We start from the raw sequence: 27,956 nt of genomic DNA, 5'->3' as shown, positions 1-27,956 counted from the left end.
GCATGACAAAAATGGTCCAGAGCATACGCCCTAAAATATGACACCAATGTGGATACATGCTTTTTTTCCGACGTAAGATTACCAACGGACGGAACAACAATTTCTTACAGACATTGCATTTCCCGTACGAAATACCACTCCATTACTGAAGCCGAAGACCGCAAAATAAAAAGCAGCAAAGAGAAATTTTCTGGAGAACGGCATATGATTGCTGGAACTATATTAATAATTTGTTTTCCTATCTCTAAACCAAGGGAAAGGCAAGTGGTGTTTGGTCTGAAATTCAGATGTATATTCTATTCTGGGAAATTGTATGTGGCAACATTGAGAACGGCAATATTGAAGTGGAGCAAATACATGTTTTATTTTGGGCTGGAGGCAAATAATAATAAACCCTCGAACTTTATGGAAACGACCACGACCTAAGTATAACCGCTGAAGTTGTGGATTACACAAGCTACTGAATGAGGGCCCTAAAATATATATAGGCTAAATAGCAAACAGGATGATCTCAATATAAGAGTAGTGTAGAAGCGTCACGAACCGCCCAGCGTACTGAACTACGTGTGATTTGTCTACTGCGACCAGTTAGACGAAATGAAAGTGAGGTTCCTTGTGACAGCGCACTGGAGCAATGCATCATTAAGTTTCATTAGCAAAACTAAGATAGGGACGCAAGGCCTATTCTAACCCCCGAACCCGCAGGGGGGACACCTCCCTGGACCTGGTCTGTACCAGGAGGTACGTGTGAACACTACCTTTCGAACTTGGACTGGGAATTACGCGTTACCCAGTCACCTGTTATGCGGCAGACGCGTGGGCTGGACTTCAGAAGCGCTCAGGAGGATGAAGAAAAAGAGAAACCTCAAACGCCAAAGTGGAGGATCGAGAGGAGAGGGGAAACACAGAAAGGGAAAAAAAGCGAAAAACAAAGGTGAGACTGTTCTTACATCAGCGACAGACAATGCAGAACATTCCCAATAACATCCCAGACATGTTTCCCAAGGGAGGGGAAAAAGAATAACAAGAGGATATACATGCAGCACAGAAGGGAAAAAATGCTGCAGAGCTTGGGGTCCCGTAGTAGCCAGGCATGAACCCGCCAAAGAGCGGCGAGCCCCCTGGCGGGGGGGGGGGGGGGGGGGGGGGGGGGGGGGGGCAGTTGGAGGAAGGAGACAATCATCGTGTTGCCGATGTAAGAATCATTCCAGAATTCACCTGGAGTGAAACACACAAATCAGAATGGCAAAACAGGGTTTTTCAATACCCTGCCTAGGAAGAGATTTACAGAATAGTCCTTTAGTCACTGGAAATATTAATTGGAAATGAATTAAATGGAGCAAAGTACATTGCAAACATTCATCAATAACATCATAGGAGCATGTTCAAAAATGGACATGAATTTGTTGTAGGGATTTTACTCATTTAAAATCAACACCAATAAATGGAGTTAACAGCAATTATCACTGATCTCAAAACTGATCATATAAAACATTTGTGCTCTGTGGGGAATCCGGAAGATGTTTGTATTTATTGAAGACACATTCCAAACAGCCTTGAATAGCGAGACAAGCAAGGTCGCAACCATTCTTTTCTCTACAATGGGCACTATGATCATTTCCGTAATAACATATTGGTCCACCTTTGGAACGAAATGTAACGGCGATTCTGAGTGGCATGGATACAAGCCCTTGGTAGGTCTCCGGAAGTATTTGGCTCCAGATGTCAACACAAATGTCACTGAGTTACCGTAGTTCAAGTGCTGGTGGTTTATGGACATGGAGATGGCGAGCGATTGCGTCCCTTGAGTGTTCCTTCGGTTGAAGCTCAAGCGAATTTAGCCGGCGAGACATCAACGAAAGTTTAATTTCATGCTCCCCAAATCACTGTAGAATGATTCTGACCTTGTGATATGGACAGCTATTCTGCTGGAAAACGACGTCGTCGTCGTAGAAGAAATCAAGCATGAAGGGATGCAGACTAGCCTGCGGTGCTAGGCATCTTTTTGACAGTCGTTCGCCTGGATGGCGGCGTATCCGCATACGACTATCGACCTGGTGCAGCAAGGAACGTGATTCATCATATCAGGCAACACGTTTCCATTGATACACAGTTCGATCCGTATGATCCCATGCCCATTGCGACCTTAACTGACGAGGACGTCAGGCCACTGTGGTAACACGAAGTAGTCGCTGCTGCAGAGACCTACGTTCAACCATATGTGCTGAGCGGTGTATTCCGAAAAAACTTGTGTCTGCACCAGTACTGTACTCTGCCGTCAGATCGTCACTATCCCGCTTTACAGAATGGGCAAGCCTCCGACCTCAAGGTTGTGTTGTGTGACATGGACATCGAACACTTCGTTGGAACCCTACTCATGGTTTCACTGTCTTCCAACTAATTCCCGATGATATGACTGTAGTACGCGAACAGCGGCCAGGTTCGACGTTTCCTTGATGAGCGTTCTCAGGCGCCGTGTCACAACAAGCAGCGCTTTATAAATAAAAATCACAATACTGTGTATGTTGTACAGAATTAATTCACTCAGTTGAACAGTTTTCGGTTTACAAAGCCATCATCAGAGTATCTGACTATCGTCGTCAAAGTAGTTATAATATTTGAAAATAACATTGGAAAGATGTTGCTTATCTGTACTGTAACACGAGCACCGAGTAAATGTCGTCTTTCACACTGCTGTGTAATGTAAAAAACAACAACACTTTAAAGTTGAACAGTAAATAAATATAAAGAGGGCGAACAGGAAAAAACTCTAAAAACAGTGTCTTGCAATAAATTAAACTAACAAACCCAATAACATAAAATAATTATGTGGCAGCAATACTAAAGAAACACTTTAACAGGTGTTACTGATGGAAACCCATTAAAAGCTACCACTAACAGTATTTAACACTAGAATATATTGAGTACATCGGCTATCACAATAGAATAAATAAATACACGAAAAACTGTGCAACAGAATGCAACAGACTGTGTGGAAGCACTGGAAAACTGAGGGTCAAGTTAAGATTAGAGGAGAGGAAGTATTGATTGTTTTCGTCATTTAAGATTACGTTAAAACAGTAGGCAAGATTTTTGTTGATTTGATATGCTTTCAACAGGTAAGTTTCTCGTTTATGTTTGTTAAGTGGACATGAGACTGTGGAAGGTAGCTGCGACACTCACTTAGTAAATGATAAACAAATGTCGGGTCATTATTCTGCAACCTCCAACTGTGTACATGTTTAGCCAACCTTGATGCTATGGCTGTGCCTGATTAACCAATATAAAAAAACTTATCAAAATCTGGACAAATAATTTTGTTTACGCCATTGTAGGCTAAAAACTTGAGTCTTATTCCTTACTATTGAAAGTACACTGGGTTGTTCTTCATGTAGTAGGGAACCACACAGTTGAAGAATTTCAGTGTTTTGACTGAACTCTGTCATACCTGTCCTACGTATGGGATTGTACGTCACTTGCCGCAGACATCTGAAGGAACAGCAGAGGGAGCATAGCGGAGGGGATAATTTTCAATTTTTGTGACCTATACACGATGTGGTCAATCAGGACAGGCTTTTAGCCATCAGTTGCAGCAATAAATTTTATTGCGTCTAACTCTGCTTTGAACCTTCTTTGGATATGAGAGTAGATATGAGATGCTGCATTACTGATAGGTCTGCTCCATGTTTTACTGTGTTACTGGGTGTTACAAATTTAGTTGTGTCCGAGATAGATTTCTTATCCTGTTTACAAGGGCCACTGAGTTTGAAATGCTATACTTTGATTTGAAGTTTGTCTTACTTTTAATTACTGTCCAGTTTGTAAGATGTAGCAGTGAATGATACAACTGGACGAATGGGTACTCATTCGAATGGGTACTCCTTGTTCATGCAGTTTTGGAAGCCCATACAGTTTAGGAGGATTGTTTTCATTTTAGTTATTAGCTTGGCTTCAAAATCACAAGCGTACCCTACTTTTACAAGAATTAGTTACACATTTAATCTCATATCTGAATAACTTCTTAGTATCCTTAGGAAGGACTTTAAAGTATGTAAGATTCATGAAACCATTGACTTTTTTCAAGTATTCACGCTTGTTCAAAATTTATCTGATTTCGTGGTGAGAACTTGAAGATGCAATTTCTTTTTAGAGGTCACGATGCTGTGAAAATCCACAACCTGTGGGACCTTACATTCAAATGTTGCTCCTTTCTTTGGCGCGTGAGTAAATATTTTGCAGTAGTATGTTTACCTAAAGTGTATTCAGCATCTACCTTAAATTATAACCAGTTATTTTTCTGTTGTAGGATGGAAGGAATGCCTCCCCTTGACCAGATTTCGAACTCTGTCTCCACTGCTGTAATTTTTGTAGAATAAAATACTTATACAAGCATTATTGTTTACATTAGGAATTATCTCCCTACAGCTGCCACCACACCACTGCGGCCACGCCCTGGGATGTGACCTGCCGTACGTTCTGATCTTTCACAACCAGCTTCCTCCATCACCGCAGAGGTCGCATACCTTTCTTCCTTTATATTTATTGTTCAACTTTTAACTTTTTTATTTTAATTGCATTACCACTGCACTGTCAAAAGGTGACATTTGCTGGTGTTCGTGGCTCGGTGCACGTGTAAACTGTCGTATAAAGCTCAGACTTTTGTCTTTATGGCCTTCAGGCCAAAACTAAACCTTTTGGCTGAGTAATCTCACGCCACACGCTTACCTGGGAGCAATAATTCAACAAAATTGACTCCCACGAATTATTTATTGGTTACTGACCATCTGTTGCGCTGCAATACGCCAGTGTGCTCTTAGTTATCACACAGTTTAGGTGTTTATGTCCTACAGATAAGGCACGCATTACACTGACTGATTACATTCTGTTCCACGGAAGAGAAGAGTGCTGTGCAGGCACGTTACCACAGTTCGCACTTGCGAGGAGTCTTCGTCGCGATAATTGAAGTAGGCCACCTTTGCCCGGTATAAATCAGAGTTTTGCAACGAACGTGGCTGGAATATGACGTTGAGTCTGTACTATGTCTCCTCGGTATTAAGTTATGCCTGTAGTACTGGATAAGATCAAAAGACCATCTCTGCTACCCCATTGCCAGAGAGAAGCACAACTGTTAGTTTTTACCTATAGCTTTCCTATTTTACGTCAACACAGGACGTAATATACCGAGCGCTTTAAGGACACACTAGACTTACCAGAATGGTCTCAATCCGTTTACATTCCTTAAGAACATCCATGTGCCGTCGGCAAAGAGGCTTTTAAAAACGTAGTCGAAGTTTGGACTTGCCCAGGATGGGGGCGGAAAACCTGTCACCATATATTTCGAAAGAATCACCTGGACATTCAAGACAGCTCATTTAGAGAAACCCTCGAAAACTTAAAGCTGTCTGTGCGGACGGGGATCTGAGCGCCAATCATGCAGAGAACGAATAAAGAGGATTAACCACTGCGCCACATCACTCCGTTTTTATATTTTAAGGAAAAACCCCTAATTTGATTTACTTTTTGTTCCACAAAACTCTAGTGAAGAAATTCTCAGGGTTGTAGAGCATAACATGACTGTGTAAAGTGTTACATAAAGAGATACGCTAAATGTTTCGTCCACAGGCCGTAAGAGGAATGAGCCTCATGGATGTGGAATACATCGAAAACTTAAAAGATCTTCATTTAAGATGTCAAAAACTTTTTACGAACTATCTGAATGTACAATATACTGAGAGGCATACCATAATTATTCTGCTACTGTAGCCATATATAATCAAAGTGAAAATTACGTTTACAATCCTTACATGTACTGGTCACATTTTTTGAAGTAAGATTTCCTTAAGGGGGGTAGGACGTCAAACGGGCCGACTTGGAGCAGGAGAGGCACCAAACGACATTTTAATTTCCACTGTCTATACCTTTACAAATAAAGTCATAAAACTTTGTCAACACGACCAGGAAGGATACAGGATTCGAACTCGTAGTAATGTAAGTTCAAAAGTGTAACAAAATAATTTTTTTTACGTGTGAAATTTCATCATTTTTTTCACTTACTATTGGCTGCATTTGTTGCTATAGGTACACTTTCCACAAGTAAGAGAGATTCTTCGATGAATTTTGCACAGCATACAAACCATACTTACAGGTGTACGAAACTCTAGAATTTATTTAATTAATGAAAAATGAATGAGCTGTTACATTCTAAACTTCATGTTTAGAAAAAACTCAAATTTTATGGTTAATTATCTCAATTTTTAGCACAGTTTTTAATAGATTTGGAAAATTCTAGAGTTCTCTAACAATTCTCGAATGAAAAAAAAGAGGGTCTTAACAGACGAACAGATAATCACATAGACACCAAAATGACTCTACGTGGGTTTAATTTTTACACACTGAGGTACCGAACCCTAAAAATGCTCCCGTATGGGATTATGGAATGAAAGTACCTGAAATATGCCAGCTTTTTAAGTCGTATCTGTTATCGCGCCTCGATTCTTCACAACCGAAGTACTATTCGAATTCCTCTGAATGTGCCAATTCTTTGAACCAGCGTGTGGAGTACATGCGTGAAAAATTTACATCCTCGTGTGTGCCATATGGCGCATATTGCCGGAGGACAGACGAGCAACACGCTCGAGTGCTGATAACTCTGTGTAAACGCCGCCGCTGGCGCTATAGGTCGCTGACGGCACCGTGAGCTGATAACATGCAAACGATAGCCGTCGCCTTGGATCACAGGAGAGGAAGCACCGAAGACCTCTGTTAAGCTGTGGTATTTTTCCTTACAAGCGCCGAGTGTAACCAGCAATCTCTGCAGATATTTTGTGCGTTTACTTACCCATCTTATCTCGTTCCCAGCGTACCTACCGGCAAAGAGAATCAGACATACATATTACCCAGAGCAAATCCGAATTAGAAACCTGCGAAATTTTGCTTACTTTAAACCAATACGTGAAATGTAGAACGGTACAGCCCCTGAAATTTTATTGATACAGGAATGTGAGAATCTAACAAGGATATACTCACGGAGTGGACAAGACAAATGAAATAGCACCATGAGTTTATACATCTGTGACTCAAATTATAACTCGTGGCCTATCCGATATAGTGCGGTGCTACACGCCCCGGAGATAGCTTGTCACATTACGGGGGTACGAAATATAATCACTAGTTTATCTTTTTCTTTAAATTCCAAACCCGCCCGCAGCATCACCTGATGGATTGCCGGTGTGTGACACTGTCATCCGCCTCGGAAGCTGTGAAGACATTCAACACCTCTCGATCTTAGTCAACACTTTCGCACAGGTGACAGTGGGCTAAAAACGTTGCAATTGATCGCGATCAGCGTCGCAGTCTGTGTGACTGACTATGTAAGAAGCCACAAACAGGTCTGGCCTTATCAACAGTGTCACGATAGGGACCGGGCTTAGTGACCATGATCTAGCGACTATGGTTACTAAAGTTAATAGACCAATCAAGAAGGTTACGAGAGTATTTCTGCTAGAGAGAGCAGATAAGTAGTTGTTAGCATCCCACTTAGACAATGAATTGACATTTAGCTCCAGTATCATGGAATTACGAGAACTATGGGGAAAGTGTAAACGGATTGAAACTCATGCTATGGAGAAGTATGTACTGAGTAAATGTATTAAAGACTGTACAGACCCACTGTGGTTTATAACTGAATTCGGAAAATGCTGAGGAAGCAAAACTTGTTGCACTCTTGGTTCAAAAGTAAACGCGCAATCGATGTGCGAAGCATACAACTACCACTGTTATACCTTCGCAAGAGACTTTGTCAAGCACCCGAGCGGCTCTAAGAGTTTTATCCGGACGGTCGTCGACAGTCTGGCTAGTAAAATACAGCAAAAGGGAGGATGAATTATTAAATCTCGTATTAACACATCGTTCACACAACCCAGGAGGATGGTGCAAACATACCGTCGTTTCGCAGACACTCCCGTGTGGACATAGTAAAAAGGACCTCTTGCGTAGAGAAGCAACCGGAAGAATTCAAAGCAAATAAGTCACCAGGTCCACATGAAATTCCAGTCTGGTTTTATAAAGAGAAGCCTACGGCTTCGGCCCCTTTCATAGCTTGGATTTTTTGGGAAACTCTCGCCCAGTGCGAAGTCTCAAGCGACTGGAAAAAAGCGCAATTGGCTCCTGTATATCACGAGGGTCAAATAACGGAGCCGCAAAATCACAGACCATAGTCCTTACCGTCGAGTGACTGCAATTCTTGAACATATTCTCAGTTCGAATGTAATAAATTCCTTGAGACGGAGAAGCTTCTTTCCACAGATCAGTACGATTTTAGAAAGCATTGCTCGTGCGAAAGCCAGCTCGCCCTCTTTTCATATGATTTCTTGCGAACCATAAATTAAGGACAACGGCCAGATTCTATCTTGATTTTCGAAGAGCACTGGACACGCCGCCCCACAGTAGACTATTAACGAAGGTACTAGCATTTGGAATAGATTCCCATGTGTGTGAGTGGCTCCAAGAGTTCGTAAATAACAAAAGCCAGTACTTTGTCCCCTATGGCGAATGTTCATTAGAGGCAAGAGTTCCGCCAAGACTGTCCAAGGGAAGTTTGATAGAATCGCTCTTATTCTCAATAAACACAAATGATCTGGCGACCAGAATGAGCAGCAATCTGTAGTTGTTTGCTGATGATGATGTGATGTGCGGGAAGGTGTCGTCGTTGTGTGACGGCAAGAGGAGACAAGATGACAGACAAAACTTCTAGTTGATATGATGAATGGCAGTTAGCTCCAAATGTAGAAAAATTAAGTTAATGCGAATGGGTAGAAAAACAAACTTGCAATATTCAAATATAGCAACAGTAGTGTGCTCCTTGACACAGTTACTTCTTTTAAATATATGGGCGTAGCGTTTTAAAGCGATATGAAATGGGAGGACATGTAAGCAGGGAAGCGATAGACCGTCTTCGGTTCATCGGGAGAACTCTAAGAAAGTATGGTTCACCTGTAAAGGAGGCTGCATGTAGGACACTAGTGCGACCCATTCTTGAGAACTGCTCCAATGTATGGGATCCGCTTCAGGTCCGATTGAAGGAAGACATCGAAGCTATTAGTAGACGGTCTACTAGATTTGTTACCGGTACTTTCGAACTACATGCAAGTATAACAGAGGTACACTTCGGGAACTCAAACTGGAATACTGGAAGGGAGGCGACGTTCTTTTTGAGGAATACAACTGAGAAAATTTAGAGAATCGGCACTTGAAACTGACTGTGGAACGATTTTACTGCTACCCAATACCTTTCCCGTACGTACCACGAAGATAAGAGAAACTGGAACTCGTACCACAGACATTTCGTAAATTGTCTGCCACCAGGCGTTTACATACAAGCGTATGGTGATTACATTGCTTTGTTTGCTTCGGATCCAGAAGGAATTCCGCAATGGATGCAGGAACTGCACGTAACACGCATCGCAGTAATCCTGAATATTCATTACAGCAAGAACAAAATAACCTACGATCAGTGAGCCGATAGAGCACAGTTAAGACTGATGAAAACGCGAAGAATTTTTCAAATTAGGGCAACTGCAAATAACCTGCAGGTAGAGAAGAAATGAACGGAAAAATGAAAATAATTTCAAGTTTGGGAAAATCAATGCTGGACTTAGAGCATGAGACAAAAAGTCTATAACAATTGTTTACTGCCAATAATAACTTACGAAAGTGATATATAACGACGTCAAATGTGCATACAGGAGAAAAGTTGAGCGTTGTCAACTGACGATGGAATGATACAGATTGGGCAACCGAGCGAGGCGGCACAGTGGTAACATACTGGGCTCTTGTGGGGGGGCTCGCAATCCAGATCAAGGTTTTCCTTGATTTCCCTAAATCAAGGACGACGCAAGCCCAAATGGTTCCTTTCCGATTCTTGACAGTGACAATGAACAGCGTGAGATGTTGAATATAAAAAAAATCGGTTGAATTTTGGTTGCACGATAAATCACACAAATTTTAGTACCTATTACGAACAACAAATTGGAACCATCACATATAAAATGTTGTGGGGAATGTGCACCAAAGGTTGCATTTTATTGGCAGAGCATTTAGAAAGTGCAACAAAACTGCTGAAGAAACTGCCTCTAGAATACTGCTGTGAGGTATGGAATCCTTACTAGGAGGATTCAAGGAGGGCACCGAAAAAGTTTAACGACGGGCAGCTCTGTTTGTATTGTCACGAAATAGGGGTGAGAGTGTCACGGATATGGAAAGCGAGTTGGAATAACACTCGGCGGGATCTCTGCACCAATCACCAACTTTCTCCTCCAAATGCATATGCTTTTAGATTCCCATCCACAGAGAGAGAATTGACCATCATAATAAAATAAGTAATCTGAGCTCGTGCGGAAAGATTTAGATGTTCATATTTCCCACGCACTACGTGAGAGGAACGGTAGAGAAATAATCTGTATGTGGTTCTAAGAATCCTATGACAAACAAGTGTGAAATGTAGAGCAATCACGTAGATGTAGGCTCTTCCCCATTCCGAGTTTGTGCTCCTGATCTCATCGTCGTCGCGAGGCGCTGAGAGAGTTTCCTTCCATGTTGGGCGTAACAAGAAAGGGAAGAGAAACCATCACATGGTTAATAGAAAGAAAAGAGTTGACAGCGTAATGATGACATTTAAGTAAAATATAATGGAGATGGGCCGGGTACATAGCGAGACGAAATGTGAGACAGACGAAGGAGATTCTGTGATCGTCACAAGAAAGAAACCCAAGGACGACGTAACTGAAGCAACAGCGACTCGAGCTTTTATGTGAAAAACTGAAGACCGCAATGTATTGAGAGAAGTCTGGAAGAGGCATATAACCAGCAGTCGTGACTGGTATTTACCTAAAACCGTCCGCGAATCCGATGCCGTATTTCGTGACTGCTGCTGTCACTCGCAAAAAAACTTTTACCACTGAGCTGATTTTTACACAATACCGATTGCATCAGTGGGGGGAAAATTCATACTAGTCGGTATTTTACACCTGCACATGTAGGAACCACGGCTGTGGAGAGGAGTATGGGCAACAGAGCACCGTAAATTTACAGAGTTTGGTACGCCAAGCTGCATATCAATTGGAACTGGCTACTGTGTTCCTCGAACAACTCCATCACACATCTGGCCTTGTCACATGGCACAAGCTAAGTTTATTTTCCGGGTTACACTTGAGAGAGGGGTCGTTAACACTGACAAAAGACGTGAAAGTAAATTTTCTCTGTTCATCATTTCATATGTTCGCTACAGAAGGGACTTAAACATGCAGCGACCAAAACTTCTGCGTCGTTACGCAGAGTGGAATTAATAACCAAACGTTTGCGCCATCGACTGAAGCGACAGCATTCCAATGACAGAATCCTTGATAATAAGTCTTACAGCAATACGAAGTTCTGGAATCATTCTGACAACTGAATAGGATGTCTTAAAATCAACCAATTACACTTCTCCAGTTATAGAAAGAAAAAATCACAATAAAGACTAATACGCAACTAAGGATAATGGTTATGAAGATAACGGCGATGACACACGGCCTGGAAAACTTACATTTTGACAAAGATCACACACACCTGTAACTTGTAAGAGTCAGATGCCCTAATAGTGTCTGCCCAAGATCAGGCCGCAAGGACGAAGAATAAGAAAAGTATGTAATGGAAACGTCTCAAGACGATAAAGGTTGACTTTTATGAGTATGCTCTGCGACCGCTGTATCGGGCTGCCCTATCTTGGCGAAGAATTAATACCTCAACAGACAAAATAAGTTGTGCTCCTGCCTTCCTTAGCAACTATACAAAGCTTTGGGACTACCAGATCTCTAACAAATTTTAGTACGCCAATGCACCTAAACTATCACGACAGTTCGGCGAAACAGTAATCTATGCGACCAAAAATACATACAGATTGATTGGCTGCAAGTAACAAGCATGATATAAATGTATGTCAGCCGGTAACAGATGTGTTCCTTATCGAAACTTCATCCACTTGGTCCCCTCTTCAGCCCTTGGATGCCCATAACAAGTAATTCCCTCAGCGCAATTCAATTCGACTATATTCCATTACCCTTGTTCGAATACCCCATATTATTACCCATTTTTCAACATAATCTCGGTCCAATGCGACGGCCTACTGTGAGCGCCTGTGTGCCCCATAGTGCCACTCTACTGGTCGACATCGAAGCCACCGTCTTGCTCCATAAATAACCTCCCATCATCAACGTACCGCTACCCGCAGCGTGCAACCTAAACTGGGCCAAACAGATGGTAGTCGGAAGTTGCGGGATCCGGGCTGTAGGATGGATGAGAAAGAACAGTCCAATGTAGCTTGAGCTCCTCTCGGGTGCGCAGATTGTGTGACGCCTTGCGTTGTCATGGAGAAGGCGAAGTTAGTTTGCATTTTCCTCAATTTCCTGAGAGTAGCACAACACACTTCCGAGTTGATCGTTGCACCATGAGGGAGGACATTAAACAGAATAACCCCTTGAGAGTCCCCGAAGACCATCGCCATGACTTTACCGGCAGAGGATGCGGTTTTGAACTTTTTCGTCGGAGGAGAGGTGATGTGGCGGCACTCCACGTGTTACAGTTTTCTTTCCGGTTCGAAGTGATGAATCAATGTTTCATGGCCTGTGACTAGGTTCGTCAAAAAGCTGTCACGATTAGCCTCGCAACGCGCAAGCAATTCCGTACAGATGGTCCTTCACTGCTATCTATGGTCTTCTGTTAGGCAGTGACTAACCCAGCGGGCACATACCTTTGAGTAGGACCCCTAACTGTTGCGCGAGTGAGTCAGCACTACGAACAGAGACGTCCACTTTAGCTGCGAAATGTTTGATTATGATCCATCGATCACCTCGAATGAGTGTGTCCGCACGTTCCAACGTCGCAGGAGCCACAGCTATGTGTGGCCGGCCAGTACGCGGGAAGTCTGACAGGTTTGCGCGACCCTGTCGCGATGAGAAACGACTCACCGTGCTTTTTTGTTCACTGTCGAGTCTCCGTAGACAATCTGCAAGCGCCTATAAATATCTGCGATGTTCTGGTTTTCTGCCAAAAGCATCTCAGTGACAGCTCCCAGCTTGGAATTCACCTCCGTATATGCCATTTTGAAGGCTATGAATAGCGCAGCTACCTATCGGAACTACAGGGGCTAAAACCGGAATATTCCACGACGTCCCACAACAAATTCCGCATTTTTTCAAGCGAAATTGCTCTAGAAAAAAAAAGTGTCGCATTACTTATTGAACGTCCCCCGTATACGCTTCAATTTGTTAGGGGTGGGGCTGATGGGTGCCTCCGAAGCACATTTTTCACTGGAAGAGGTGGTATCCGTGGGAGGGAGACGGTGCCCTAGTTCGCCGAGTACCAAAATAGCGAATGCGAAGGGAGGGACTTTACGTGGAGCGGCTGCCATTAGGGCGCCGTGTCCGGCCGCCCGCGGCATTTATATTTCAGACCGGCTCCTGCTGCCGCCGCCCACGGCGCTGCACGGTGCTGTGCTGTGCTCTGCTCTCCACAGCGGAAGCCTGGCTGCCGGCCCGCATCTCCGGAACCCGCCGCTCACCGCAGCCTGCTCGCGAATGGCACGACTAACGTGTTCTTCACGTAGGGGGAAAGCCCTCCCCCTCGACTGCCACACTCCATCGTACCACAATGCAGTCATTCTCTCTGGAGACGCGCACTCAGCGTGGCACACGTAGAGGTAAATAGCACCTACGGAACTGTGCACTACAGCAGAGTTCGTGCACAATGAGATACCAGTACGTCCACTTGTTCTAGCATCTTCTACAATATTTTGAGCGCAAAGATATTGAGGGATCTCTAACAGTTTGATTTCATCCACGCCAAAATGCATGGAGTCCGCTAACATCGGCCATGCGAAACCCAACGCGCGCTTTTGTCACGTGACATGAAATCCATGGTTTGAGGCAACCAGGAGGACGCTATATTTCTTTACTTCTAACAAGCTTCGACTCAGTACTGTACCAACGATAATTAAACGTTTGTTTATAATTCATACATACAGTTTTATTTCGATGTGGATGATATTTTACACACTTTACCTTCAAGACACTGTTACATAAGATTTCATATATGACTTGAAACATTTGTATGTAATATATAAAAAGGGGAACGGGTTGTTACCAACATTTGGCCGATTTGCTTAAAATTTCTAGGCGATTCCCTAATGAACATTTGGACGGCCATAGGATATATATATGAACACAATCCGAGATTTCCGGAACTGTGACGGAAAGTGTTCGAACAGTTAGAGCGTGCTCAAACACACCCCTAATTCATACAGTAAAAACTGAGCTGAAACTATAGAAGACGAATTCCCCGAAAACACAACGAGATACTTCTCGCAAAATGTAACAGCATATTTTTAGAGTCAAAATATTTCTTGCACAAAATCAAGTGTACTGAAATGATAAAAATATGTATTTTACCGTTACATTTTAGACACATGATGTACTACAGACATATTACTCTAATTTTTAATTCGTAGAGCAATCAAAACGTCATGTAAGGTACAATTATTATTAACCTTTTGGTTTGAAATTTGTGTATATCTGCAAAAATCAGAACCGGAAGGCTAGAACTTTATTTTAATGAATATTGAACGTGCAGACTTATTCAGTCGTCACGTTCCATTGACACCCAATGATTCAAACATATCCTTCGATTTAAAGCAACTCCTTTTTCCCATGCGGCTTGCATTCGCTATGATTATCAACAAGGCACAGGGGCAATTACTTTTTACGGCAGGTATTACACACCCCACGCAACGCCAGGCACTACAGCTAGTAACGTACTAAAAAACGTGTGGCTGGGTGGAGGGTATCTTGATAGGAAGCGCACAGCATGCTGATCTTGGATGGAAAGTCATCGACAGATCAAATGACTTCATGGGTGCCCCAGGGAAGTGTGTACGGCCCCTTGCAGTTCGTGTTCTATATTAATGACTCAGCAGACAATCAGTAAATCCCCTTCTCCTACCCGCAATTGGTTCAAATGGCTCTGAGCACTATGGGACTTAACTGCTGAGGTCATCAGTCCCCTAGAACTACTTAAACCTAACTAACCTAAGGACATCACACACAGCCATGCCCGAGGCAGGATTCGAACCTGCGACCGTAGCGGTCGCGCGGTTCCAGACTGTAGCGCCTAGAACCGCTCGGTACCCGCAATTCTTCTCGACCAAACTCCCATGCATAAAACAACAGTTTCACTCATCCCATTACACAATTATATAATTTTGGCGGTACATTCGATGGTACATGTAATTAATGCCTGCTGATGTATTGCCATTAGAGTTAGCAGTAAGATATCCTGAATTAAAATGTCATGTCTCGTGCTGAAGTTTCACAGTATGAACAGCTAAAACGTCGGAAGTGAAACTTTTTTTTTTTTTTTTGGGAATGCTGGCGAGAAGAAACATGGAAAGGATTGAAATTATCCACAAAGTTTCTTGGAAGTCTCAGTTTTCTCATTCTCAAATACTGCATTAATATAACCTGGGTAATTTGGGCGTCGTAAGATACACTGCCCCAAGACAATTTCTAAATGTAATAGTCTTATTGTGTTAAAATTTCAACATTAGATCATACCTCTTAATGAGTTTATTATGAAAGCATTTTAAATTGTTAAATTCTGTGAATAATTCTTCGAAATACCAAAATAAAATTTTTGCTGCCGCTGGGGCCGTCAGATAGGTAATCTTCAACAGGGATTCTGCCCCGGATTAGTCCTTTAGTGACGCAGGCATTAACTAAAACCTGAGATGCCCGCAGATAATGCCGTTATCTACATGAGATATCATCCGAAAAAAGCTGCATAAATATCCAGTCAAGTCTTGATAAATTTCAAAATGGTGCTGCGATAACCAACTTGCTTTAAATGCCGATAAATACTGACTTCTTCAAAAGCAGTACAGCAGTATATTTTAACGACATATGAGTCACAACTGCTATCATTCAACTCATATGAATACCTGGGCGTAACAGTTTGTAGGGATACGCAACGGAAAGTTTACACAGACTTAGTAACTGGTAAGAAAGTAGCGGACTACAGTTTATAGGGCACTGGAAACAGTGAGTCTACGGAGATTCCTTATATTCTAGAATATTGCTGATGTGTGTGGAGCCCACACTGGCGGAGGATACTGAACTTTTACAAGGGAGGAGACAACACAAATGGTGACCGGTTTGTTTTACCGAAGCGAGAGTGGTGTGTCATGAAGATGCTGAAAACCTCAAGCGACAGACACTAGAAGGTGGATGCCAATATCCTGCTGAAGCCGATTTACGAAATTTCAACAACCAGTACTCGGCAAAAATCTAGTAAAATACTTCACCCTCCTACGTTTTAGGGACCGCGAATACAAGGCACTGACGTAAACGACTTGGACGAAAGGCAGTTTCTTATGGACCGCCGTCTGGAAACCAGCATCTCTGAAACGGCGCAGCTAGTCGACTGTTCGTGTATTACTATCTTGAGTATCTGTAGAAACTGGTTGAAGGACGATGAAACCACGAGTAGGTGACAAAGTGTTGGGCGTCCAGGCCTCATCACAAAACGAAGGTCACAGTCTTGCCCGGACAGTAGGCGAGCTGTGGCAGATCGGACGACAGGGTACAATGCTGGTGCAGGCACAAGTGTTTCAGAGCATACCGTTCGACGCACATTGTTATAAATATGGTGCTAAAAAGCAGACGACCCCACGTGTCACCACGTATTGTGTTAGAGTATAATGACTTTTTTGGAGACTAGAAATCTACTCTGTAGGAATCAGCATGGGTTTCGAAAAAGACGGTCATGTGAAACCCAGCTCGCGCTATTCGTCCACGAGACTCAGAGGGCCATAGACACGGGTTCACAGGTATATGCCGTGTTTCTTGACTTCCGCAAGGCGTTCGATACAGTTCCCCACAGTCGTTTAATGAACAAAGTAAGAGCATATGGACTATCAGACCAATTGTGTGATTGGATTGAGGAGTTCCTAGATAACAGGACGCAGCATGTTATTCTCAATGGAGAGAAGTCTTCCGAAGTAAGAGTAATTTCAGGTGTGCCGCAGGGGAGTGTCATAGGACCGTTGCTATTCACAATATACATAAATGACCTGGTGGATGACATCGGAAGTTCACTGAGGCTTTTTGCAGATGATGCTGTGGTGTATCGAGAGGTTGTAACAATGGAAAATTGTACTGAAATGCAGGAGGATCTGCAGCGAATTGACGCATGGTGCAGGGAATGGCAACTGAATCTCAATGTAGACAAGTGTAATGTGCTGCGAATACACAGAAAGATAGATCCTTTATCATTTAGCTACAAAATAGCAGGTCAGCAACTGGAAGCAGTTAATACCATAAACTATCTGGGAGTACGCATTAGGAGTGATTTAAAATGGAATGATCATATAATGTTGATTGTCGGTAAAGCAGATGCCAGACAGATTCATTGGAAGAATCCTAAGGAAATGCAATCCGAAAACGAAGGAAGTAGGTTACAGTACGCTTGTTCGCCCACTGCTTGAATACTGCTCAGTAGTGTGGGATCCGTACCAGATAGGGTTGATAGAAGACATAGAGAAGATCCAACGGAGAGCAGCGCGCTTCGTTACAGGATCATTTAGTAATCGCGAAAGCGTTACGGAGATGATAGATAAGCTCCAGTGGAAGACTCTGCAGGAGAGACGCTCAGTAGCTCGGTACGGGCTTTTGTCAAAGTTTCGAGAACATACCTTCACCGAAGAGTCAAGCAGTATATTGCTCCCTCCTACGTATATCTCGCGAAGAGACCATGAGGATAAAATCAGAGAGATTAGAGCCCACACAGAGGCATACCGACAATCCTTTCCACGAACAATACGAGACTGGAATAGAAGGGAGAACCGATAGAGGTACTGAAGGTACCCTCCGCCACACACCGTCAGGTGGCTTGCGGAGTATGGATGTAGATGTAGATGTAGACTCAACGACACCGTCAGTTAAAACTGCAGCAGGCTCGGGATAATAAAAACTGGACTGTGGATGAATAGATATCTGTCGCCTAGTCGGGTGACATGTTTTCTGTTACACCAGGTCGAGGGTCGTGTGCGGATACGCCTTATCCAGGAAAATGTGTGCTGGAAACATGTTCCACACCACGGTCGCCGGCCATTGAGGGCAATGTTATCTATGGGGGACATTCACGTGGGCGTCCACGGGGTCTTATAGTAGTAATCGAAGGCGCCATGACAGCTGCGGTCTGCAGGAGTATTATTGGAGACACCTACATCCGTTCATACTTGATGTCTTCCCCACGACTTTATCTTCCAGCAGGATAACTGTGCACGTTAGTAGGCCCGTATCGTGGTACCGCGGTTTACGGACCATGACAGTAACCACTCGTCGAAGCCTTGTCCATCAATTTCACATGATCTTGACACGATGGAATATATGTGGGACGCCATCAGGCGTCAGCTACGAGCCCTCGGAACACCGGCCTGTAATTTACGGGAACTAATAGAATTATGCATTGCCTTCTGATGACATATCCGGAAACGTGACAAGTATTTTTCAAAACCATGTCACGCAGAATACTGTATTGTGTTCCAAATGTGGACAAACATGTTATTGAGTAGTCATGTTTTGGCTGAACAATGTGTAAGGGCCGAATAATTCGGTCTGAATGCCCACTGTACGAGCCACCTCGTTGACTGTAAGCTGAAACCCAAACCTCCAGATGTCAGAAACTCAGACTGGTGTCAAACATTGTGTGTCGATAGAGTATCAACCAAAACACCTATTTAGTTTGTGCTGCGTGCTGTCGTCCAGAAGAAGATGCATAAACGGTAATTAAAAGTGACACCAGAACTACGGATTATAGGCAAACCGTATTTGTGAGTACTCTATGTGAAGATCTCTGGTAAGTTGGTGGAGCGTCAGGTTGTCGTGCTAAAGGTCACGAGTTCGAAACCCACAGATGGCGATTTTTTTTTTTCAACAGATTACGCGTGAAATCGTTATATGGGAGAATATTTTTCTGCCATGTAAAAGGATGTTTCAGAGTTTGTAGTAATGTTCTTTTGGCGGTCTGCTTTCGCTTTGTTAGTTGAAAGTAGCAAATCTATAGCGTACATTTGAATAGATAGGTGTGGCGGTATCTATACAAATGTACGCTACTGGTTTGCTCCTTTCAACTAACGAAGTGAAAGTAGACTACCAAAAGAACATTGCTACAAACTCCGGAACATTCGTTTACATGGCAGAAAAATGTTCTCCCATATAACAATGTCACGCATAGCCTGTTAAAAAGAAAACAGTGAGTTTCAAACTCGGGACCTTTCGTACGATAATTGACGCTCTACCAACTTACCAGAGATCTCACAAATACGGGCCTAAAATTTTTTCTTGAACAAAAGTGGAACGCAAGTGAATCATCTTTCGACAGTCTCCCTGTCGTTCAACACACTTCTTCCAGCACATAGAAGTGCACGGATTCCTTTTCAAAAAAACACACATTGTTTTTGTCTTGTGCACAGCCACACGTGCACACCCTGCTGCACCTATTCATCAGAACGAAATTTCTTTCCTCCCTTTGCCTCTTTGGGTGGTCCAAACACATGGTAATCACTCGGTGCGAGGTCTAGTGAGTATTGCGGATGTGGTTAAGTATAATGTTTCATTTATGGAGTGAACTGCTGTGGCACCCATTTTGCAGGCACTTTGCGTAATTGAAGCACTTCAGAACTGATGTGATGCGCTGAGCTGTGACTAATGTTCAGATTTTCGGCTATTTCACCCACCATCTTGGACTTTTTCCCATCACAATGGTTTTAACTGCTGTAGCAGAGTCTGGCGTCACAATGGGGTGCACCTGTGCCGGCCAGTATGCGTCTGTCATGGAAGTCAGGCCATTTACGAACTTCCTGCTCCGCTCATACACTTGCTGCAGTGATAGACATGGATCACCTTAACGGACCTACATTCGCCGACGGATTTCAGTAAGTTTCGTACCTTCTCTGCTCAAAAAACGTGAAACAGAACGTCGCAATCGGGGCAACAATTTCGAACTGGTATGGCGGCCACGTTTCGCTTGTCTGTAATATCCTGCTGCCTGTAGGATATTCTTTACATCATTAGTAACAGTACTGCCACCTTACAGAACAATGACACTTTTAAGGTTTCCTTTTGACTCCTGGTATTTTTCAGTGCGGTCCCAGTTAACTGTTATACTTAAGTACCGATCGGAAGACCTCCCCAGCACCTGGAGAAAAATTGGCAGCAGTAGACTAGGTGTGAAACACGTAAATACAAACTTTTCCGTAATTTAAGGGCGGCAAGAAGCATAAAATATAACTCGAGCACTCTGAAATTCGTGGGAAAACCTGAAAACCTTTTCACATTATAAATCGTTTATACTCTAATGCACCACACACACCTACTTCGTATGAGTGAAAATAGTTTGAAGTTCCAGTTATCACAAACAACCACTAATTCCAAGAAGTAGCGCCGGAATGCAGACACGCATACTTACGCATGCGTCCTACACTTTACACGCGATAAAATTTTGTACTGTTACATTACAAAAGTGTCTTTCAATATGGAGAGCGACTGTGCCGGTTTTAAGGCCTAAAAAATTGAAGTCAAAGTAATTTTTCTCTCATCACCCTAATCAGTACGACGTTGCGAAAGCGCCTCCGTGTATTAGTCCACACGCGGAAGTCTTTTGCGAAATGCGCGCTCCCGTTACGCCACTGAATGTCCATTGTTAATCGGATGGCGTGGATCACGCCTCTGCACTGCCATATCAGTTTAACAGTTTTTGACAAGCGACACTAGATTCGCATTAACAGCTCTAACAACCTACCCCTACTTTATGGCAAACATTCTCCACTTGCTTTTCAAGATCCAGCCACTGGACTGGAAACACACAAAGCTGACGTCTCAGCTTGATTTCCAATCGGCTGTTGTTGACTTGCTCGGCTAACTTAGCAAACAAAAATATCTCAGAATAACAGTTCAAAAATAGAGCGATCGGGAAGTGTCGCTAGAATCCAACTCTATGGTTTACGCTAAAACAATCCAATTTATTCACTCTTTATTTAACTCTACTAAGTCAGTCTGTTTGATGAGCTAGTCTTCCAGCTAAATAATGACACCAATTTGGGCTTAAAAGGCGGAGCTGTCCACCTGCTACTCCTACAGCACAGTTGCAACTTCAAAATCAAGCGTGCCTGCGCTCAAATGATTACGCCTATACAAATTCTGAAATGGAGGTAACATTCCGCGTCCAAGTGCCGCTGGTCCGGCTTTTTTCCCTTGATCAGAGTCCGTGATAGACTAGCAACAACAGACGTGAACAAATGTGGCACACTAACGATAACGACAGGCGAAGTACAGTAACAAACATGGGCAACAGTCAGTACCACGTGACCAGAATGCATTCTCGAGTGCCTTGCCATGCACGGTTTTGGATAATTCCCCTTCCCATGGGTCTAAGGCTAGCAATAAAGAAGTACCCAATCTGCTCTGCCGTTTGGAACGCCGTCCGAAACCACACTACAGCTCACACCCCGCGAAGTGACCATGACCATGTGCTGCATCGCAATTTGAGAACGTAAAATTACTCACCGGATTTAAAATCCGGATCGAATAACAACTCGTCCGACAACCAGTTCCCATCCACATGGAAAAAAAATATTACAATATTTCTGATCATGTCATTACGAAGCAGCGAAAATCGAACAAATAGTAGCGAATAATGTTTCCAGTTTCTCCAATTTTAAATTCGTGCAAAAAAAATTTAGAATGAATGGTAGCTGTTTGGTATTTACACAGCTAGATATACAATAACTTTACAGTTCTGTCTGAGCACCCTGCTCTGAACAGAGGGCAATTCTGATTTGACTAAATTGTCTGGCATTTGACTCTTAGGATTCGTAGAGAATACCGCGTGTGTGACGGAATCGCACAAACCAATGAAGCTCAACATGTAACAACTGCAAGCCTTGAAGATCCGACTCCCAACTTCGTAACTGTATTAGGTACCTGGCTTTATATGCCCTTCGCGTAACATATGTTTGTCAGTAACTAAAACCAGTGTTATATACATGCAGAGCATAACTAGACATTTTATGCGTCTGTACAGCCTAATTTTTTTGGAGACAAAGTACTTAAGGTGCAGTAGTCCCTGTGATATACAAATTGGGCTGAAGTGGACCGACGGTGTTCGCGGGTCTCCCGTTGCGTACTGCTGCTGACAGTTCGGTATTGCTTTTCGAAACAATGACGCGATGACATACGGAAACCGACGACACTCGGTCAATCTTATCTTGGTTATTACAAGTATTTGGCTGTTTTCCCGAATATGCCACTATTTCCGAGATTGTGCTTAGGTTGGTACCTAATAGTTCAGCTTAAGTTGTTGCGGGTCAATCACAGGAAGCTGTGGACGATTAATGTAATTGGCAAACCACATCTAACTCATGATTCGTCGTGTTTACTACATACTCATATTCAAAAAATGTCTCTGAGCACTATGGGACTTATGAGGTCATCAGTCCCCCAGAACTTGGACCTACTTAAACCTAACTAACCTAAGGACATCACACGCATCCATGCCCGAGGCAGGATTCGAACCTGCGACCGTAGCGGTCGCGTGGTTCCAGACTGTAGCGCCTAGAACCGCTTGGCCACTCCGGACGGCTTATTACATATTGTTCATCAGGCGACTTGTTACCAACCGCAGCACGTAACGCAAAAGCCGTGGACATTGGACGTGCATTTCTACCAAAAGGGACACAGACGAGCTCAAATCTTAACACGTTTTTGTGAAGACAGCTGCTGGCTGAAAACGTATATGTAGCCTAGGTAGTTTTATGAGAATTCGGGCGTGGGGGCGGCGGCTTGGGGGAAGGTCGGCGGAGAAGGTGCTAACTGCGAATCCCCAGCTGAACACGGATTTCACTGTCCACTTTATCCGTTTTATTCTTGAATGCACTACAGCTGCTGCCAGGTAGTTTTCCATGTAAAGCTTGAATGCACTGCCGATTATGTAAATTGTCTTACTGCCTCTATGTCCTTGTCTTCAAATTTAGCCACACATAAATATAATATGCAGTATCTCAAAATACCCCATTGCGGATTAGCACTTTCTTCCGCTGACCTCATCGGTATGTTAGAAAGCACGAGTGATTTAAAATTCGAGTCGCCATTTTCTTGGGTTCGCTTTGAGTGACGTATCCAGGTTTAACAGGTTCCGCCACAATTCGTAACACGTTTGAAACCGGTGCGAAGGTCGACAGCAGAAATGATGGATGGAGTACTAAAATTTAAGACTGTCAAGATCCAGATAACCGTGCCAATACCTTTTATTTTCGTTTGTTGTGACACTGCCAAGCTTGACATAGAATGCCCTCGTAGCACTGGAAACGACTATTGCAAGAAAAGTATAGGTCATCAGTATTAAGCATTAATATTATCACTCTTAGCAAATTATTAGAAAAGCGCGGATCACCTCCATTTTTAAGGTGGGACACCGAACCAGATGCACAAAACGATAGGCCTATTTCTAACATCACGATGTCGACTTTTGGAACACGTTTTATGCTCCCGTATTGTAACATTCTGGACACCAGAAATCTCCTCTGAATGAATTATCAAGTATTCTGCGAAAACCCCAGCTCATTTTGTTCGTCCACGAGACTCAGAAAGCAGTAGATACCGACGGCCGGGTTAGTGACGTGCTCCTTGACTTCCGAAAAGCGTTCGATATTGTTCCGTATTGTCGCATAAATAAGAACAAAATACGGGAGTACGAAATATCAGAACAGCTGTGTCACTGGACTGAAGATTGGTTAGTTGGTTTGTGGGATTGAAGGGACCAGACTACTAGGGCCATCGGTCCCTTTTTCCATGAACTTTAAACCCCCACAAGGAATAAAAACAATGGAGATGACAAAAGACGTCACACAGGACAAGAAAGACACAGAGACCAGACAAAAGGAATTAAAATCACATCGAGTGCGACAGTGGTTGGCCGACACTAGACTGAAGAATTTCCAACAAACAGAACATAGCATATCATAATTAACGAAGAAAAATATCCAGACGCAGGCCTACATGTAACTTCGTACATACCCTAAGGAATGTTATAGGACTATTACTTATCAGAATATGTATAAATGATACAGCTGGCAAAGTTTCTAGTTCCACGAGTTTTTCACGGATGACGGTGATGTAAACAGAAAAGTCGCGAAGCTAGGAAACTGTAATGCACGAAGATCTGCAGAGAATCGACGCCTGTTGCAGGCAGTGGCAGTTGACCCACAGCGAAAGCAAATGTAACGTACTATGCATAAATAGATACGAAGATCCTTTTACTGTACGATTACGCGATTGTAGAACGATCACTGGAAGCGGTCAACATCCATTAAATATCTAGGAGTATTCGTATGGAGCGACTTTAAGTGGATCGACCACATGAAACTAACTTAGTACGGCATATGCCAGACAGATTCATCGGAAAAATCCTCAGCAAGAGTAGTCCATCCACGAAGGAAGCAGCTTACAAAACTTCAATATTGCTTGTCAGATAGGCCTGGTAAAGAAAACAGGAAGAGCATCGAGTTTCTTTACAGGTTCATTTAGTAAGCGCGAAAGCGTCACGTAGATGCTCAGCCAACTCCTCTTGTCTTGCACCACGGTGTGGCTTACTGTTAATATTCCGAGAGTGTTATCTTCCTAGAAGAATCAACCAATATATTGCTTCCTTTTACGTATATCTCGCGAAAAGAGCTTCGTGACCACACAGAGGCTTACCAGCAATCATTCTTCCCGTGAACCATTCGTGACTAACAGGGAAATGGGACAGTGGTAGGTGTAAAAGAAGCAGCCACTGTCACTAACCATCAGGTGGTTTGCGGAGTATATATGTAGATTATGAATCTGAAGCGTAAAAGAATCACCCAGGTTGTTCAGTGCACTTGCTCTATGGCCATTACATGCTGCCTCTAAATACACAGGTTGTTCCAAAACTTTAGGGGTAGAACTATACTGATGGTAAAAGTTTTAAATAAGGAGCATATGGTCATGACTGAGCGACGAATGCTAGGTGCTTCTGTGGGACTATATTAATCATGCTGCATCAAACCTCAGACAAAACCGAAGAGGAATTAGTTGCCATCTGCCTGTCTCATTCGCCAAAAGATAGCAGTGGTTTTAATGCGTGCACTGAGACTGTCGGTCTTTACTGTAACCACTTGCTGTACGCTTCAGCTGTTGCTTCAAGTTTTTATGTGAATAAAAAAACCTATACGCTCTTTTATTACCGCCCTTAATTCCTTATCTGAAATTACTAAGCTTTGAACCCTCTTATTTGGACGGTCTATTACCCCTTTTAAAAGCACCATCCTCTTTCCCCCCCCCCTCTCTCTCTCTCCTCCCCCCTCCCGATATGTGACACTACCGCGAGCCATCCAACAGTCTATAGGAGGAATATTATTTATATCATAGGCACTACCCACGAAGTCAAAGATAGTCTTATGAGCAGGGAAAACAAAATTAACACTTTCTTCCAAAAATAAACTGTCAGAGTGGGGGAAACGGAATACGAAAGGTACCACAGTGTTTTTGTATCCATATTCATCCGTCGTCAGAAGAGCATACCATGGCTTCTGCATCAAATTACCTCCAGAGATTCCACTGAATCCAGTTCTACTTTCCCACCCTAGTTTTTTCCGCTTAATTATCGCGATATTTCCTACTTACATTTCCGATATTTGACGACCTTAATTAAAAATGTAACAAAAGACACAGGCAAGACAACAGAAACCGGCATTGCCAAAAGTACAGCTTAAACTCTCACAAGAAATGCAAATAAATATTTAAGGTTGCGATATCTGGCCGCAAACTTACGACGCAAAACGTGAAGACCGTCAGCGGCAAACAGTCTGATACTTAGGCCCAGCTACAGAGCTGCTGAAGTCAAAATAACTGAAATAGCCTTGAGTTTTAATATGAATGGCTGATGTACACGTGTGGAGTACCTTTGTGAGTTACCTAATTTTAACTGTTCCTTTTACAATCATGGGCATATGCGAGTAATTATGCGAAAATTGTAACAAGAAAGATACCTGTAACAAAAATAACTTTTTTACTTCAAGTCAATTATAGCGCAAACGAGCATTGGTGAGTTGTGCATGTTCTGAAATAATTCAGTACAGCGTGAAACGCTCGCGTGCTGCGAACACTACCTCTAAATATCTCAACTTGAAATAAAGGGTGATTTGGACAATCACCTTCCTTGTAGTGTTACTGATACTCCACCAAGCAACTACAGCGGTTGCTGGCGAATCTTACTAAACAATCTGCCGAACGATCATGTCCTACACAGTTTCAAAGAGCCAAAAGTCTGGCGAACGTGCTGGCCAAGTACCTTACAGTAAAGATCGCGTGTTGCATCCAATGGCGCAATCACCACAACTGATTATTTTACGTTAGGCCGCTCAACAATATTGGCTGCCGGACTGGTCCCCATCTTAGCGTCCAAAAAATATGCTGCCGTCACCGTATGACATGAAGTGGCACCGATACGAGTACACTAGTCGGAAACTTCGATAGTTTGCACACACGCACATAGTTAGGGTCGCTTGTGTTTACTGGAAAATGTTTGCCGACGCAAGGCCAAGCGCGCTAGGTCCATCTTTTGACGCACACAGGCTGCACTTCTCAGTCGAGCAGCCTTTACCGATGAAAGAGTGCGGCCCGGTTCTGCTACACAGACAGGATGGCGGACATCTCAAGCTGCGTGCAACTTGCATATGTTTTGCGTACACTCAGTATCTTAGTCTACGACCCCATTTCATGCAGACCAATCATTCTGCCCTGTTTGAACTAGCACATTCATATTGCACCCTGTGACATCGACGAGCCATAGCGACAATGACTTCACGTTTCCACTTCGCCTGTCGGCTCGCCTTCAGCTTCGCGCAACACTACTTTCTTGTTACGTGAGTTAGGGTGCTTCACTTGTAATATTAAGAGCTTATTGCTGGAACGAGAGTCCAAACATTCTCCTTGTGTTTGTTCAATTAAGCCTTTCCTTCTGGGTGTTCCAATTTTCACAAACGGTGGTGTAAAAAATACATACAGGAGCATTCACAAACATTATAACACGTGCAGCTATAAGGATCAGACCGAAATGACTAATCAAACTTGCTGACTTTGGCCAGCCATTTCAGCACATGGCTATCGTTACGCAGGGCGTCACAGAGCGCTCGTCTATTCATGTGTAACAATATCACTGCAAACTTCGACGGGCAGTAGACTGCAATCTTTTCAGCTAGACACGTACGATAGAAAAAGGGCGTAACTCTGTGACAGACTGGTTGAAAAGTCCAGTGTATCTCGCACTACACAATCCTGTGACAGACATCGTCGAAATTTAATAGCAATGAAAGGAGAGGGCACATGTGCACAAGTCACACCGGTCATAGCTGACTACTAGGAATTATAAACGAGAGAGAACTGGTGTTTTACGACAAGCGTTAACAGTTCCAGTTACCACGACTGCTGTTATTCAAACAGCATTCAGTGAATGTCCTTACCTCAAGTGAACGGCCACGCAATGAAGGACCAGCTAGATACAGACTTAAAACGACTGCTACTGTAACAGTGGTATCATCGCACATTAATGGTGGACGTGAACGACTGCGATGGAGACTTGCAGAATGGCGGTGGGTGACCTTTAGTGATGAGTCACGATTTTGTCTGTGTGGCAACGGGTAGCATGCCCTCTACGAAGGCAATATGGCCAATGCCGAAATGAGCGGCTTGTTGTCACATGTCCTAGATCCCGACAGCTTAGGGTCGCAGTAGAGGACGCAATATGCCTATCACCGCCGTTTATCACGGGCGCTAACAACTGAAAGCGCCCGA

The 27,956-nt window shown here is 43.3% G+C and overlaps 1 protein-coding gene across 1 annotated transcript in view; it reads right to left on the bottom strand.

Moving 5' to 3' along the window:
- Window positions 1–27,956, bottom strand: part of LOC126091850 (beta-arrestin-1) — a 468,408-nt gene that overhangs the window by 393,001 nt on the left and 47,451 nt on the right. The gene's annotated exons all lie outside the window — the stretch shown is intronic.

This window comes from Schistocerca cancellata, chromosome 1 (assembly GCF_023864275.1).
Source record: "Schistocerca cancellata isolate TAMUIC-IGC-003103 chromosome 1, iqSchCanc2.1, whole genome shotgun sequence".
In the NCBI taxonomy this organism is placed as follows: domain Eukaryota; kingdom Metazoa; phylum Arthropoda; class Insecta; order Orthoptera; family Acrididae; genus Schistocerca; species Schistocerca cancellata.
Note: the sequence above shows the minus strand (reverse complement) of the source record. Positions and strands in the feature narration are given on the sequence as shown.